The 16,807-nt window shown below is 51.7% G+C and overlaps 2 pseudogenes; one reads left to right on the top strand and one right to left on the bottom strand.

Annotated features, from left to right (window-relative positions):
* The first annotated feature begins 668 nt into the window (after positions 1–668).
* Positions 669–1,309, top strand: LOC128069452 (melanoma-associated antigen 9-like; annotated as a pseudogene).
* A 4,123-nt stretch (positions 1,310–5,432) lies between these two features.
* On the bottom strand, positions 5,433–6,743 carry LOC128069451 (protein EOLA1-like; annotated as a pseudogene).
* Positions 6,744–16,807: the final 10,064 nt, after the last annotated feature.

The raw sequence follows: 16,807 nt of genomic DNA, 5'->3' as shown, positions 1-16,807 counted from the left end.
AGGAACCAGGAGGTGAAGGTGGAGGTCTGTGGCCTGTGTCAGAGAGCAGAGGAGGTCCAGGCAGTGCCAGGAGTCAAGGTGAGGAGGGTGCCCTGAGTGTGCACCAGGGGCTCCCCATCCCAGCACAGAGGGGAACCCACAAGGCCCTAATCCCCACAGCGCGTCAGACCCAGAACCTCACACTGTGCTGACTGCAACCTGGGGAGCCAACTCCTGTCCTCCTTCGGGTAGACAGGGATCAGGCTGATCTGGAGGAGCCCCTCTATGAGGCCCGAGAGCACCCCTCAAGAGGAGACCTGTAAGTGGCCTGAGTCAGACCGCCCAGGGTGGTTTCTCAGCCAAGGCCGATCACAACCTCCCTCTCCTGCAGACCTGGGGTCCCCATCTATCCCCCTGCCTCACTCCTTTCTGCAGTTCGACCCTGGTCAAATTGCCTGGGATGCATGAGTTCCACCAGCCTGAGAGAGTCTTTCAGGATCCAAGAGAGGATGAGGGTCTGATGGAGGCAAAGTTCCTTTGGGGTGAGGAGGAGGAGGAGCAGATGAAGGAAGGAGATGCAGCTTCCCCCTCCTCCTCTCTCCTGGTCTGGGGCACCCTGGAGGAGGTGGCTGCTGCTGCAACAGCCAGTCTCCCCCAGAGCCCTTGGTGTCTGCCCCTCTCCCACTGCCATGGCTGCCAATCTTGGGAGCCAATCTGAAGACCATGGCCTCAGCAGGCAAGATGAAGTACCAGACACCTCACGTGACCAGGAAGATGCAAAGTCCTCACTCCACGATGCACTACAGGTGAAGAAGAAAGAGCTGGTGCGATTCCTGCTCAGCAGGTATCTTGCCAAGGAGCTGATCACAAAGGCAGAAGTGCTGAAGAGTGTCCTCAAAGATTACCAGGACCACTTCCTGGTGGTCCTCAGTCAAGCCTCAGAGTACCTGCAGCCGATCTTTGGTCTGGAGGTGAAGGAGGTGGACCAGAGTGAGCAGACCTATATCCTGGTCCCCACACTGGGCCTCACCCTCAAAGAGATGCTGAGGGATGGGCAGAGGTTGCTCAAGGCCGGCCTCCTGGTGGCGATCCTGTGCCTGATCACTGTGGAGGACAACCGTGCCCCTGAGGAGGAGATCTGGGAAGCACTCAGCAGGATGGGGGGTGTCCTGGGAGGGAGCACTACACGTATGGGGATCCCAGGGAGCTGTTGACCCAAGTGTGGGTGTGGGAGGGGTACCTGGAGTACCGGTAGGTGCCTGACAGCAGCCCTGCTCACTACGAGTTCCTGTGGGCTTCCTGGGCCTATGCAGAGACCAGCAAGTTTTAAGTCCTGGAGTATCTGGACAGAGTCAGTTGAAGGGGTCCCAGCTCCTTCCAGCCCCTCTGCAGAGGCTGCGAGGGAGGAGAAAGGGGGACTCTGAGCCAGAGGAGCAGCCAGGCTCCTTCCAGGCCCACATCCAGCAGCTTGCCCTGGGGGAGGTGGGGCAGGAAGGGAGGTGATCCTTCCCTCTGTGATTGAAGAGGGAGCGGTCAGCCTTCTCAGCAGTAAGAGCCTAGGCCTGTTGGGGGAACCCAGTGTGTGGCATCTTTGTGTTCCTGTTCTCTACAATGACATGGAGACTCATCTTTCTTTTCTTTAGGAAATTTTCAAATGTTATTCCTTTTTATAGAAGACGATGCATCCCAGTATCTAACTATGTCAGTGACATTGATCACCATGTGTTTGTACTTAGCCAGTTCACGAACAAGGGTTTTTCTCTTTTGTAAAAGAGATTGGGAACACTTCCATTTTGTTTCGTGATCCTGCACAAGATAACATGGAATTAGAATTAGAACGATTTTGGAAATGTGAATTTATTTAGCAGTGACATAACTGGTGGAAGAATTAGAAAATAAAAAGTGATAGTAGTGAATTCTTGCTTCTTATACTTGTTGTGTGTCAGTTTGTACAGCTAAGGGATCTCGGTTTATTTGAATTTGCCCGGGTTATCAAAAGTGGCAAGTAATCTGAGTCAAGCAGCCCCTGCTCACTGGCTCATTTATTCTGAAGACCTTTACAGAGTCTCTGCTCCGTGAAAGGCCCTGTGTTAGCAATGGGGACACTGGGAGAAGCAGGACACCCTCACACCTGGAGCGATGGTCTCAGAGCCACAGTCACATGAGGTACATCGTGGGAATGAGGGGAAATGAGACATTGCTGTAAGGTGTCTCTTTGGGTCTTGGATAAACCTCAGAGAGATCTGTTTCCGGGGCAGGATGGAAGGGGTCCTGGCTCTTCTCGCATTGCTGCTGACCACAGGAATGGAGTAGGTGTTTTCTACCCTGTATCTGCTAGGCATCCTACAGAACTCAGGTCACACTCCCTTGAAATGATGCCCAGAAATCCATGGGCTGACCCTCTCTTTCCTGGTCCCAGGGACCCAGATCTTAAGGTGTTAACTAGCTTTTAATTATCTTGATTTTCACTGGGCATTGTAATCAAAGACTCGACATTTATTGGCACTGCAATGATGAAAATAAGGGTTGGGATGGAAGACCAGCAGGGACACAGGCAAAGAGTGGTTCTTGCTTCTATTTCCTGGACCAGCTTGGGTCCTGCTGGAACACTCCTCCACACCCAAATTTCACAGTTCCTTTAACTGGAAATGGGGTTACCGGGTAGCTCAAACAATGAAGAAACTGCTTGTATTGTGGGAGAGCTGGGTTCGATTCCTGGGTCAGGAAGATCCTCCTGGAGAAGGGCATGGCAACCCACTCCAGTATTCTTGCTTGGAGAATTCCATGAACAGAGGAGCCTGGCAAGCTACAGTCCATGGAGTTACAGAATCAGACATGACTGAGTGACTAACACTATGTTCCACTATGGTCTAACTGGAAAAGTTTCTTAGTTTTATTTATGAAACATCCTATTGAGGTGCATATCCTCTGACCTGTCCTGGACCACAAAGCAGCCAACTCCATCCAGTGGAGAGTGGAGGAGTGTCTGGGGGCAACAGTGTGGGAAATTCCTGCCCCGCCATCACAGGGCTAACAGCCGCCAGGCCTTGAGCTCTGTTCTGTCCCTCAGGGGCATCCTGCAGCCCAATACACGGGGCTCCTCACACCTGCTCGCCTCCCAGATGAAGAACTGAGGCTGCGGGGCTTGGGCATCTTCCCAGGACCACTTGCTAGTGAGGGTTGGGGTGGGCTCGGAGCCCTGGTCTCAATTCCTCTGGAGGCCCCGCCCTTCCCGCCCACCCCAGGCCGCGGCCCTACCTTCCAACTTCTCCTGCCTTCCTCTTCTCAGTGCTACACAATGCCTCTGAGGTGACAAAATCAGGCCTGTGGAAGGAAGGGGACGAGGAGAACCAGAAGCACTGTGGGGCTGCTCTGGGGTTTGCTGGGAACTGACTCTGCTGGGGGCTGGCATCTCTGTCCAGTCCTAGCGCCTCCTGCCTGAGGGTGGTGCCCTGTCCCTGCTGCTGCCATGGGGCCTCCTGCCCAGCTGAACCTGCCAGGCTGACCAGCTCCTCTCCGAGCAGAAGAGATGGAGTGTTTGACTGAATGGCCCCAGTGCCCACTGGGATGAGGCCTCTACAGGAGCTTCCTCTGATACGGGAGGGCAGGTAACATGGGCAGAACCCCGAGGCTTCAGGTCTCCCCAGCCTCAGTGAGGGAGAGGAGCAGCTGGAAGGTCCCTGAGCTGGGGACACCGAAGCGGGGATGCCAAACACAGGGACAGGAAAGTAAGGCTGAGAAAGGCAGGCCTTAGACATCATGAGGGCTTGTGTGTGCACAACACAAGTGTCCCGAGCCACAACTGACAAAGACCCCTCAGCTCCCGGCCCCATCCCTGCCCATGCTCTGCAAATCCCCCATCTTAGCCCAGGGCTGTTGAGGGCAGATCCGTTTTAACCTCTCTGGCCTTGGCCCTGGGGCAACCCTGGACCAAGTAACCCACTAGGTTACTGTCACCTCATTCGACCGCTGAGGAGGCACTGAGGGATAGATAGATAGCCCATGACTGCATGGGACCTGAGCACACACACGTCCATCCTCAGTTTTTCCCTTGTACCTGGAGGAAGGGTCCCTGTTTACTGGAGGGGGGTGGGGAGGAGCAGAGCTGTACGCCTGAACCTCAGCAGGGTCTCAGCACCTCGCAAGGAGGCTCCATTTCCACGTGGCTATGAGGATGGGGACAAAGTCCCAGAAGAATCCAGCCCAGGGCCTCCTGGGCCTTTCCTTCACCAAACACAACAGAGCCACAGTTCTCACAGGCCCACAAGGCACCTCGTGATCAGGCTCCTATCCTGGTGGCCTGCTCTCCTTGCCCCTAGATTCCCCCCAGTAGACATGAAGGCCATCCTTCCATCCATGAAACATTCCAGTGTGTTCCTACCTCAGGACTTTTGTAGGGTGTGAGGAGTCACATCGTGTCCCTCAAGTCCTGGAGTCTCGATCCCAAGTATTTCGGTGGGACCTTACAAAGGAAAGGTCTTCACAGAGCTGATGGAGATCAAGTGAGCTGATTAGGATGGACCCTCCTCTAACACGATGGCTGTCCCCATACATAGGACACATTGAGAGATAGAGAGGCACACAGGAAAACTCACGATGAAGAGAAAAGAGGATCTCTCCAAGCCCAAACATGCCTACCATGGCCAGCAAAGCCCCGGAAGTGAGGAGGGGGAAAGATGGGACAGACTCACTCCACAGCCCTCACAAGAGCCAATGTCCGCTGACACCTTGACCTCAGCTGCCGCTCAGTAGACAGCCCAGCCAGGTTCCTGACCTTAGGGGTGTCACCTCCCATGAGTCATGCACCCTGAAGCAGAAGGGGCTCCTCAAGGGTCCCCCAATGTTGCCACAAGTTTCAAATCAGCAGCTGAGAATCTCCAGCTACTGATTCAGGGGTCTCCCCAAGAGGCTCACCAGCATGCAGGGTCACTCCACCCACCAAGGGCCTTGAAAACACATGACCCCAAACCCAAAGACAAGCACAAAGTTTCCACAAGGTGAACACCAGCCCTTGTCGCTCTGCCCTCAGAAGTGTATTTAAGAGCCTGTCTTTGGATGTGAGGCTGCCAGGCACTGTATCCAACACACATGCTTTGTGAGCCAAGGGACGCTTTACAGCAGGACAAGGGTCACCTGCAAGGACAGACTGCTGCCTGTTTCTGGGCCTGTGGGCCTCTCTGCCTGCCGACGCTCAGCCCAGCCCCCGGGCTCCCCCATCACCCTCTGGACACTGTTCCAAAACAGGGAATTTGGACCAGAACACAGAGGGAAAAACACTAACCAGTTTCCTAACAACACATTTCTCTCAAGCACCCAGACCCAGCAGGGCCAAAACGACTGGCAACGCCATCTTTTCATAAAGGTCAAAGTCCCCAAGAGTCTCCCTGAGTTGAGAGCAGAACCACATGAGAGGAGTACTGGACCCCGAACCCCCACCAAGTGGGCAGCACACCCTAGGGTGGGGCCGGATCACACTGAACCAGATGGGCACATACAGGGCACAGCAGTGACTGGACGGTATCACCATGAGCTGGTCTCTCCATCACCCTCCGCTTGACAGCCCAGCCTGGACAGGCCTCCTGCCCAAAGAGGATCAGGTGCTTGAGGATGTCTACCTGGAAGACGTCTTTCCCGGCCCTCCCCAGGATGGGCTGCAGCAGCCAGTGGGGGTCAGCGAGCACAGTCAGGTACTTCTGTTGCAGGTTGGGTAGCAGGGTTTGATTCTCCAGCTCCTCCACCTTGTCGGGACCTAGGTTTTCTGGGCACAGCAAAGTGTCCCCAACGTTCACAAGATCTGTGTGCAAAGACAGGACACAGAAGGAGAACAAGGTGATTCACAGTCATGCTTACTAGAGACTAAGACCGTATCACAGAGGGGACCCGAGGTGAACTGGGTCCTCTGTTTGAGCCTTTCAGATGGGCTCAGCTCAGCAAAGGGAATTTAGGACGAGGCCAATCGAGGGAGGGAGCGAAATGAAAGGGAGAGGCCTGCTGTTCCATGAACCCACCAGGCCACGGGCAGCTCTCAGTCTGCCCACTGCAGGCCGCAGGGACAGAGCAGGAGGGCCCCGGTGGGGAGCCTGTGGACATCAGGTCCCCAAGTGACTCACCAGCAGAGAGGTGTTGCTGTGGGGCCTCACCCCTGGGGACTCAGGGGACTTGCTCAGGCCTGGCTGCAGGTAGTGGGGGTGGGGAACCTGGGGTGGGGAACCCAGGCTGGGTGCTGTGCTGCCTCTCAACATGCACACACACAGACAAGCGCCACGTGCAGACCTGGACCCACCTTTGCCTCAGAGCACAACCAGGACTGAGGCCCAGAGTGGTGGTCACGTACCTCGTGCCACCATCTCCTAGCCCAGGTACCCTCGCTGCCCCTCTGAAGAAACCCTAGGCCACTCCACCAACTGGTTCAACAGAAAACAAACGAGCACAACCCAGCTGAGATCCAGGGCAGCACCTGGGGCCGTGCGGGCAGCATGGGGCAGGGCGCTTGCTCCACGATCCTCACTTGCCCTAGGTCACTCTGTGGCTGAACTGGTCCCCATCCCGCAGCAAGGCCCGGATCTGGGTGGGGCTCATCCCCAGCCTCTGCTCCAGCAGCTCCCGCCAGGACATGTCCTCTCACTGCAGGTGCCTGATATGGACGGCCAGGGTACATTGCTTGGTCTGCATAGCACAGGCCGGCACTGAGTTTCCAGGGTCTTGACACCATTTAAGACTAATTCTGTGAAAGGCTGTCAAAAGGACAGAGCGCTGAACTTCATCTCCCAGGGCTCCCAGGGCCTCACGTGGCTGCAGAAACACAGAACCACAAAGACCAAGAGCCTGACACAGAGGCCTCCAAGCTCACAGCCCTGGGCAGGATCTCAGCCGCATGTGCCCAAGCAACAGCCAAGCCTGCTGACACAGAGGGGAGGGTCACAGAGGGCTGGCTCTTTCCATCCATCTCCATGTGGTCTGCTGACAGGGGGTGGTGACCCAGAAGACCCAGCCATCACTTGCAGTGTGTAGGGAGGTCAGGAAGGAGGGCAGGACAGCGGAAGAGGGGCACGAGGTGAGTTCCAAGACAGAGGGACTCAAAGCCCTGGGAGCACCGAGGAGGGAGGGTGGGTTCCCTGGCTTCACAGCCCAGTGGCCAGGTTCTGGTCCTCTCCCAGCACAGACAGACACAGTCCCGGGTTTGGCTTCCCCCACCCCCGGCCCCCACTGCAGCCCTCAACTCCCCGGCCCGCATGCCTGCCCATGCTCTGCAGATCCCCCATCTTAGCCCAGGGCTTCTGAGGCTGATCTGTGCTAACCAATCTAGCCTCGGCCCTGAGGCCACCCTGGACCTCAGACGGCCCTGCCAAGTGTCTTCCCCTTGCCTTTGGAAGCCGCCTTCCTCCCAGCCTTTCCCACACCACGGCCTCCACTGTCAGCAGATGCCCCGGCCCCTGCCCAGAACCTGGAGAAAAAAACGGAGAGCAGGAACTTCTGGGACAGGCATACTCCATGTCCTCGCCAGGGTCTGGGACAGTACCACACAGGAATCATAGAATTCAAACCTCAAATAACCCACTAGGTTACTGTCATCTGACTCTACAGCTGAGGAGGTGGTGAGAGACAGAGATAACCCATGACTGCAGGGGACCTGACCACATACACATCCATTCTCATTTATTTAGTTGTACCTGGAAGTTGGGGGGGGGGTCCCTGTTCACTGGATCGGGGTAGAGGCAGAGGAGCAGAGCTATGGGCCTGAACCTCAGCAGGATCTCAGCACCTTGCAGGGAGCCTCCATTTCCATGTGGCTGTGAGGACGGGAACAAGGTCCCAGAAGAACCCATCCTAGGGCCTCCTGGGCCTTGCCTTCCACGAGCACAGCAGAGCCACAGTTCTCACAGGCCCATGAGGCCCCACGTGATCTGGCTCCTGCCCTGGCGGCCTGCTCTCCTCACCCTTGGATTCACCCCTGGTAGCTATGAAGGCCATTCTTCCATCCGTGGAACATTCCAGTGTGTTCCTACCTCAGAACCTTTGTAGGGTGTGAGGAGTCACATCACATTCCCTCAAATCCAGGTGCTGGAGTCTCAATCCCAAGTACCTCAGTACAGACAAAGGAAAGGTCTTCACAGAGCTGATGAAGTTCAAGTGAGCTGATTAGGATGGTCCCTCTTCTAACAGGACAGCCGTTCCCATACAAAGGACACACTTACAGACAGACAGGCACACAGAAAAACTGGGGTGAAGAGGAAGGCAGAGATCTCCAAGCCCAGACACGACCACCATGGCCAGCAATGCCCCAGAAGTGAGGGGGGGAGAGATGGGACAGACTCTCTCCACAGCCCTCATGAGCGCCAACATCAGCTGACACCTTGACCTCGCCTGCCAGCCTTCTGAACCAACACAGTTGGTAATGTGAGCCACCCAATGCAATCCTGATGTGACTGCCGGCAAATGAAGACAGAGGGTCAGCCCTGTATGTACATCTCTCCGCAGGGGCAAAGGAGGGGGTGTGGGGATGACTTCTCCACTCCCAGCATCTCAGGCACACTTCTCCACGTCTGCACATCTTCAAGTGTTTGTTTTCATCTCCCAGTGTCGGGGGTCCCACAAGTTACTGACTTGAAGGGAAAACTCATTGTGCCAATACAACCACTTGACGTGACCACACACTCACTGACTGAAGGGCCATGCAGGAGGAGGCCCGGGGCACAGGGCGTAACCCGAGGTGCTGACACACACCAGCAAATGGCCTTCTGCAAAGGCTCCCCTGTGTCCACTCCCCCAACCACAGTCATGCATGCCATGTCCTCACGCACTGGCTGGCCCCAAACATCATCATCCTGCTGAACCTTTACCTGCTGGGTGACAAAGGGTCACCCTCTTCACTGGGTGAACATATCACAATGTTTCCTCCAGCCTCACACCTCTTGTCTTGATACTGCACACAGGCACCATAAGTTCTAGTATTCCTGGAAGTTATTTCAATACAGTATGGCTAGGAATAATGTGCATGTGTGCAGAATTGGACGTGAGCCCCTAAAATATGTTTCTCCAAATCCAAACTACTTTCTCCTGATTTCATCTCCCCTTAGCCAGATTCCCAATATGCCCATGATCACTGTATAGCCACCCAATACAAGAGCAAGAGGGATGGAGGCAGCAGAATGGACACAGAGATGCCCTGAGCCAACTGTGGCTAAACCACCTTTAGCTGATTTTACAAACCAGACGACTGGAATATACCATAATTGTAGGGCCACTTCCTGTCCTGGAAATGTGAATGACTCTGAAGCTTAATCTTAAACTTCAATAGCTTCGCTGTTTATCTCTGGCTGGTCCAAAGAGTTACAGAAGGGAAACAAAACACTGAGAAAAGGTTTGGGACTCAGATAACAAGGCAGAAGGGAGGAAGTTACTTAACCAGAAGCAAGGATAAGGCAATCAGGATGAATTCCAGATAACCAGAAGTACCTGGGAGTGGCACTTCCCTGGTGGTCCAGTGGTTAAGACTCCTCGCTTCCACTGCAGGGGACCTGGCTTCAATCCCTGGCCAGGAAACTAAGATTCCCCATGCCTCACATCAGGGCCAAAAGAAATAAATAAAAATTAAAAAATCATCTACATTTACTGAGGGCTCAAAAAATAAAAAGTACCTGGGAGTGAGTGAGTAGCATGTGACCTAAAGAATGGAAAGATGGCTTGAGCTGGGACACCACACAAGGACCCAAACTCCACAGCTGTCTTTCCTCCATGGCTGAGGTGAGAAGCCTGGCATGATGTTGGGTAGACACAGGAGGGAGCAGTTCAGGGGAGGCGGGCTTCTTGAACCAGCATCAGAGAAGAACCATGCTGGGCCAGCACAGCATCGAGTCAAGTAATGCAGAAACCAAAAAGACAAAGACAAAGACAGCCCTCTGAGTCTGTCAACACTGAGGTCCAGGATGGTACAGTCATAGCATCCAATATGTACCGAGCTTGAAAGGACCTTCTAGGTCCCATGTTCCACGCCACACCCTCTTTGGGGACAGGGAGCAGGTCACGAGTGCAGGGATCAGAACTGGCCTCTTGAGGGTGGACTCCTGTCTTGTTACCATCCACACCCCACCCACTCTGCAGTGTGCCACTCAGAGCCCACCTCCTTCTTCTCACAGGGAGAGGCATTCTAGCACTTCAGATGTTTCTACAGAGAGTGGTCCTGTGTCCAATGAGATTACTGACATACTTGCCTTGCTTACTCGCCTTTCACACACTGCCTCCTGGGTAGGGTCTATCTCATCACCTACCAAGTCCAGAGTGGTGCAGCAGAGTTGATGAGTGCCAAGTGATTCAAAGCCAGCCATCAGCACCTAGTGTCTCCTCTGGCAGAGGCAGCTCTGGGGACAGTACCAAGGTAAGCAGGGTGGGGTCTTTATCCTCAGAGGGCTTGCAGTCTAGCTAGGGTAACAGTGCATGCACACACACATGCACACACAAACAGAAACTATTCAAGGTAACCTTGCACCTAAAGAATACTATAGAGAGAGTTCTGGAAGGTTTCATGTGAATGCGCGTGCGTGCACACACACACACACACACACACACACACACACACAGAAACCATCCAAGCTAACCTTGCACAAAAAGAGTACTATGAAGAAGATTCTGGAAGGTTGCATGCACACACACACACACACACACACACACACACACACACACACACACCAGAAACCACCCAAAGTAATCTTGCACAAAAAGAGTACTATAGAGAGGGTTCTGGAAGGTTGCACACACATGCACACACACACACACACACACAAACACATACACACAGAAACCGCCCAAGGTATCCTTTCACAAAAAGAGTACTACAGAGAGGATTCTGGAAGTTGTGGGGAGGAAGGAACAGTCCTGAAGTCGGCCTCAGAGGCTTCAGGAGGACACAGGAAGTGAGGAGGGAGGGATCTGCTGTGAGCAGCAGTGTGGAGGGCTGGGCACGCTGGGAGTCAGGCTGCGGGAGTGGAGGCGAGTCCATGACCACCAGGGAGACAGGGGGAAGTGCTGCTGCGAGGAAGGGAGGAAGGCCCGTGGTGGGGGTCAGAGCCCTGAGAAGCATGGAGAGTGACGACTGATCCTGGGCCCAGAACTGTTTTCATTAACCTCATTAGACAGATGGACAAGATAAAGCCAGAGAGCTGCAGGCACTCAAACACCAAGCTGTGGGAGTCAGGGGTTGCCTCGGGGAAAGCTGTGGTTTAAGATTTGTGCTTATGCTACTAGGGTGGCCTGGGTCGCAGGGACCAGAGAGCGATTAGTAGTCTGCCTGTGTCATGTCAGCAAAGGCCCTGGGTTTAAGAGAGCTCAGGAAGTACTGGACAGACAGGGTATTCTTCCAGAAACTTCTTCTTAAGGATTCTATCTGAGACTCCTCTACTCCTAACTGTTGGTTTTATGCCAGGGGGAACTGAGGGGGAGAGGGGTGGCTGGGAAAAGAGCCTCTCATGTTTTGATGAAGATGTGCAAGCAAGGCTCAGGCACAGGCCCTCCACGTGTACCTACGGTGACTCGAATGATCTCGGGATGTGACGGGAAGGCAATGCACTCTGGATTGGTATCCCAGACATGCACTGAGCTCCATGGCCTCTGCACCAACATGCCTATCATCCCTCCTCAGAGATTCCAGATTAGGGGCTGCACTTTTCTTAAGGCCCCTTGTGCTGTCAGCCAGTCTGGGGCTTGTCAGTAATTTCCCCATCTTCTCCACCTTTGTAATCCCTAGGCCAGGCACCAAGGAGGTGCTCACACACCAGAGAGGGAGGGGATTAATGAAGGAAAAAGGTGACCAGTGGCCGTTGACAGAGCTATTGATGGGCCAGTGTCACCAGACTGTCAGCGTCTTGAGGAGGGGGCGGTTGGGCCCACTCCGTCTGGGCTTCCCAGGTGCCTGATGCAAGCCCATTGACAAGTCCTGGGAACACACACCCCCTAGACTGTTCTCTTCACTGACTGACCACCAAAGGAACACCTCTGTGTTTGGATCCAGCCTCCCTGGTGTTCAGTCTCACCTCGCTTCCTCAGATGGTGCACATGCCACCTCCACCCCCATGGGAAAGTGGTCATCCTTCTGAATGAAGGGCTCGGGCAATGCCACCGAGCATACTGTTCTCCTGCCGTATTCCACAAAGGATACCTGACATTTCAACACACTGGCTACTCTAGCAACTGGGCTTTTGTCTCCTTGCTAAAGTGGGTCCACTTTAGCCATGATGTTACTGAATTGAAACAGACAAAGACTGACATGGTCTGTCAAAGCAGCCGGTCTTCTGGACACACACCAGAGGAGTCCCAACAGAGTGCAGAAGACAACACTCTACCAACTCTGAACCTGGAGCACTCAACTCAGCAATGGACAGAAAGGGTGGAGGCCACTTACATGAAGGTATCTTTCTAGATGCTATGTCATTAAGATGATCAAAAAAGCACATGGATGCCAGACACACCAACAGCTGTCCACAATTCTGAACCTTCACTTAGACTTAAGAGTGTGGAGACAGGCCTCAGCCAGGGTCTGAAAGCAGGTCACTTGTTTCCATCAGAAATTCCCTTAGAAAAGTGTCCATTAGCTTGCATTGTGGCTCAGATGGTAAAAATATGCCTGCAATGCAGAAGACTCAGGTTCTATCCCTGGGTCGGGAAGATTCCCCTGGAGAAATGAATGGCTACCCACTCCAGTATTCTTGCCTGGGAAATTCCATGGACAGAGAAGCCTGGCAGATTACACTCAGTGGGGTCACCCAGAATTGGACACGACTCATCGACTAACACTTTCTGTATGATCCAGACTACAACCAAACCAAAATGCAACTCTTCTTAACAAAGTGCAATAGCTTCTTAACCCAAATTGTGTTCTTCAGAAAATATTTAACAGGTGTTTCAGACACTCGCAGTTGAGAAACAAATACTTTCTGTCTCCTTCATATCCCAGGTCAGTTTCCAGATCTGTATAGTTGAAGATGTTGCCCTTAATAGAAACATTCATTCAACAAATTTATGACACAATCAGAGTAACAGTAAGAAGTCCGAAACAAAGGATGTGAAAGGTCAAAGGCGGTCTGTGATCAGACCTTTGCTTTTCAAAATGCTATCCATGGACCAGACACTTAGGCATCAACTAGGGTCTGTTCAGAAGCACAGAATCTCACATCCACCTCGGAACATCTGAATCAGAAGCCACATTTGACAAGATCACTGAGGGATCTGAATGCACACCGAAATCTGAGATCTAGTTTTCAAACCGTGTTCTTTGGCACACTTTGGGGACCTCTATGAGGAGTGGACCAGGAACAGATTAAGAAGAAGAGGGATGGGAAGCAGTCCTCGCTTCAGCTGAGCAGCCTGCCTCTGATCTGTTTGGGAAGCTGAACCCCACCCCACCTGCCAGACAGATATCCCAGGGCACAAAGGTTGGAGAATCACTGTTCTGGACCAATCATCTCATTTTCTACATGCACAACTGACAACTTCCAAATAGTATAAGGGAATTTTACCGAGATCACATTATAGTCCCTTGAACACTGTTAGAGAATTCTGAAATATACAAAGTCTGGGAATCAAGAAAAATCTTCATAGGCAGTGTTGCTGGAATAACCTCCCAACTGCAGAAGTAGAGGCAAAGACAGACCCTGAGCCCTAGTGGGAGACATCATGACGTCCAAGGTTGTGCCCTGGAAAAGCCCTGTGACATGAGCATCATCTTGTGCTACCTGGTTTTCAACAGAGGACAGACACACCCAGAGATAGCAAGTGCCAAGGCTACACAGCAGGAGAAGAGCTGATGTCCAAACCCGGGTCCCTGGATCCCAAAGCCCAGGTTCTGGATCATGTCATTCACATCATGAGCACAAATAGGCAGCCCCTCTGTGTGTTCTATGCATTGGCCAAGGCTATGAGCTACATGGACACACATCCACTCAAAAAAGGAGCCATCCACCCTCACGGACCTGTGGGATACAAACAATGGGCTTCTGTGCCAATGCCTGGGCTCCTGCTATAGGCTCAAGGCACGGAACATGCAAATTCAGTTGCTGTATCTTTGTGGTAAGGAGAGTTAAGAATCCATTTTAATGTCCATTGCTATGTATCTGACATCTCCATGCTTTGGGAAAGTTATAAAGATTAAGAAGGCAGAAATGGTCAGAGGAGGAAAAGGGAAAGAAATAATTTACAATGTATTACATATTAGGTTTAGCACCTCATTTTTATATTCACACCCTCCAAGCACTGCATGGAGCTTTCTGCCATGGAAGCTCTTATCACCAACCACTTTTACTAAAACTGAAGCTGCAAAAAAAGAGAAAAGACCATCCAATCAAAAAATGGTCAGTACAGCTGAATAGACATTTCTCCAAAGACACAAATGGCCAAAGGGCACATGAAAAGATGCTCAACATTCTTAATTATCAGACAAATGCAAATAAAACTCCAATGAAGTATCATCTTACACAGGAAAGAATGGCCATCATCAAAAAACCTACAAAGACTAAAGCTGGAGAGGGTGCATAGAAATGGGAACCCTTGTACACTGTTGGTGGAAAAGTAAATTGGTACACTCAATATGAAGAACAGTATGGAGGTTCCCCAAACAACTACAAACACAACTGCCATATGATCCAGCAATCCCACTCCAGAATATATACCTGGAAAGGACAAAAACTCTAGTTTGAAAAGATACATGCATCCCAATGTTCATTGCAGCACTATTTACAGTAGCCAAGATATGGAAGCAATGTAAATGTCCATCACCAGATAAACGGACAAAGAATAAATGGTACACACACACACACACACACACACACACACACACACACACACACACACACACACGAATACTACTCACCCATGAAAAATAATGAGGTAATACCATTTGCAGAAACATGGGTGGACCTAGAGATTATCATACTAAGTGGAGTATGTCAGAAAGAGAAAGACAAATGTCCTATGATATTAATTATATGTGGAATCTAAAAAGATGATACAAATGAAATTATTTGCAAAGCAGAAACAGGCTCAGAGAATTAACTTTTGGTTACCAAAGGGGAAAAGCAGGGGAAGGGATAAGTTAGGAGTTTGGGATTAACAGATACACACTACTGCGTATAAAATAGTAGTACTGTGGTGCTGGAGAAGAGTCTTGAGAGTCCCTTGGACAGCAAGGAGACCAAGTCAGTGAATTCTAAAGAAATCAACCCTGAATATCCATTGAAAGGACTGATGCTAAAGTTGAAGCTCCAATATTTTGGCCACCTGATCTGAAGAGCCAGCTTACTGGAAAAGACCCTAATGCTGGGAAAGACTGAAGACAGAAGGAGAAGAGACTGCTAGAGGGTGAGATGATTGGATGGCATCACTGACTCAACGGACATGAGTTTGAGCAAACTCTGGGAGAGAGTCAAGGACAGGGAAGCCTGGTGTGCTGCAGTCCATGGGGTCACAAAGTCGAACATGACTGAGTGACTGAACAACAATGTATAAAATACATAATTAAGGTCCTACTGTATAGAACAGGGAACTATACTCAATATCTGCAATAACTTGTAATGGAAAAGAATCTGGAAGTGTTTATGTAGTGAATCACCTTGATGTACACCAGAAACGATGGACACAACATTGTTAACCAACTATGTGAAAGTGAGGGAGAGTCACTCAGTCATGTCCGACTCTGCCATCCCATGAACTATATAGTATACAGTTCATGGAATTCTCCAGGCCAGAACACTGGAGTGGGTAGCCTTTCCCTTCTCCAGGGGATCTTTCTGACCCAGGAATTGAACTGGGGTCTCTTGCATTGCAGGCTGATTCTTTACCAACTGAGTTATGAGGGAAGTCCTAACTATACTTCAATTAAAAAAAAAAGTGAAGTTGGCCTGATGCCTATGTCAGAAGCTTTCTCTATCTCCTTTATACTTTAATAAAACTTTATTACACACACACACACACACACAAAAAGTGAAGTTGGAAGAGCAGGCCAGCAGATGGCACAACGAGCAAGCAGCACATTACTGTCAAACTCTAGTTTCATTTCAGACACAAAGCTGGCCCCTTTCCTAAAGCCTCCTCCAAGTGTCATCTGGGGACTCTAGGTGGGCAATACAACAGGCCAAGGCCACCCTCCCCATATCATCTTGTCTTCACTGCCTGCACTACTCCTTCTAAGGCAGTAAGCGAGGGGCCCACACTGCTAAACTCCTGGCGCTTGAAGCTGCCACAGCTCAGGCCACTGGGGAGCTGGTCTGGGCAAAGCTGCACCACGTCTTCCTTCTCTGCACAATGCATCAGCAGCAGCCACTCTGCTCAGCCTGGAGGACACTGGGTGCCACAGGGGGCAAATCAACCTACTGCTGGGGGCCAGAAGAATCTGGGCCCAACGCCCTCACCTCTGTGTGTGTTCAGTCGCTAAGTCATGTCCTACTCTTTGTGACCCCATGAAATGCAGCATGCCAGGCTTCCCTGTCCTCCACCATCTCCCAGTTTGCTCAAATTCACACACTCACCTGTGCGCCCCTCTGGTCTATCTGCTGCCTGACCCTGTGTATGGGAGGCACACAAAGCTTTGTCCAATCACCGTCTAACCAAATGACTGAATCAATGAATTCTCCTCGGGCAGAGAGGCAATTTAGAGTTGGTGATAGTATCTAACCATCTCCCGACAATAACTCTCAGAACATAGAAACCTAATGTCATATCTCTAAACCTTTTTCTGGATTCAAGAACAAGAATTGGAGACCTCATCACAAGCCAGGAGAAGTCAGCCTGTGGAAGAAGGTGCCCATGCCCAGTTCAGCGAGGACAGGCATCAGATACCAGAGCC

Source organism: Budorcas taxicolor, chromosome X (assembly GCF_023091745.1).
Source record: "Budorcas taxicolor isolate Tak-1 chromosome X, Takin1.1, whole genome shotgun sequence".
NCBI lineage: Eukaryota > Metazoa > Chordata > Mammalia > Artiodactyla > Bovidae > Budorcas > Budorcas taxicolor.
The sequence above is the reverse complement of the archived record's forward strand: the minus strand, read 5'-3'. Positions and strand labels throughout refer to the sequence as shown.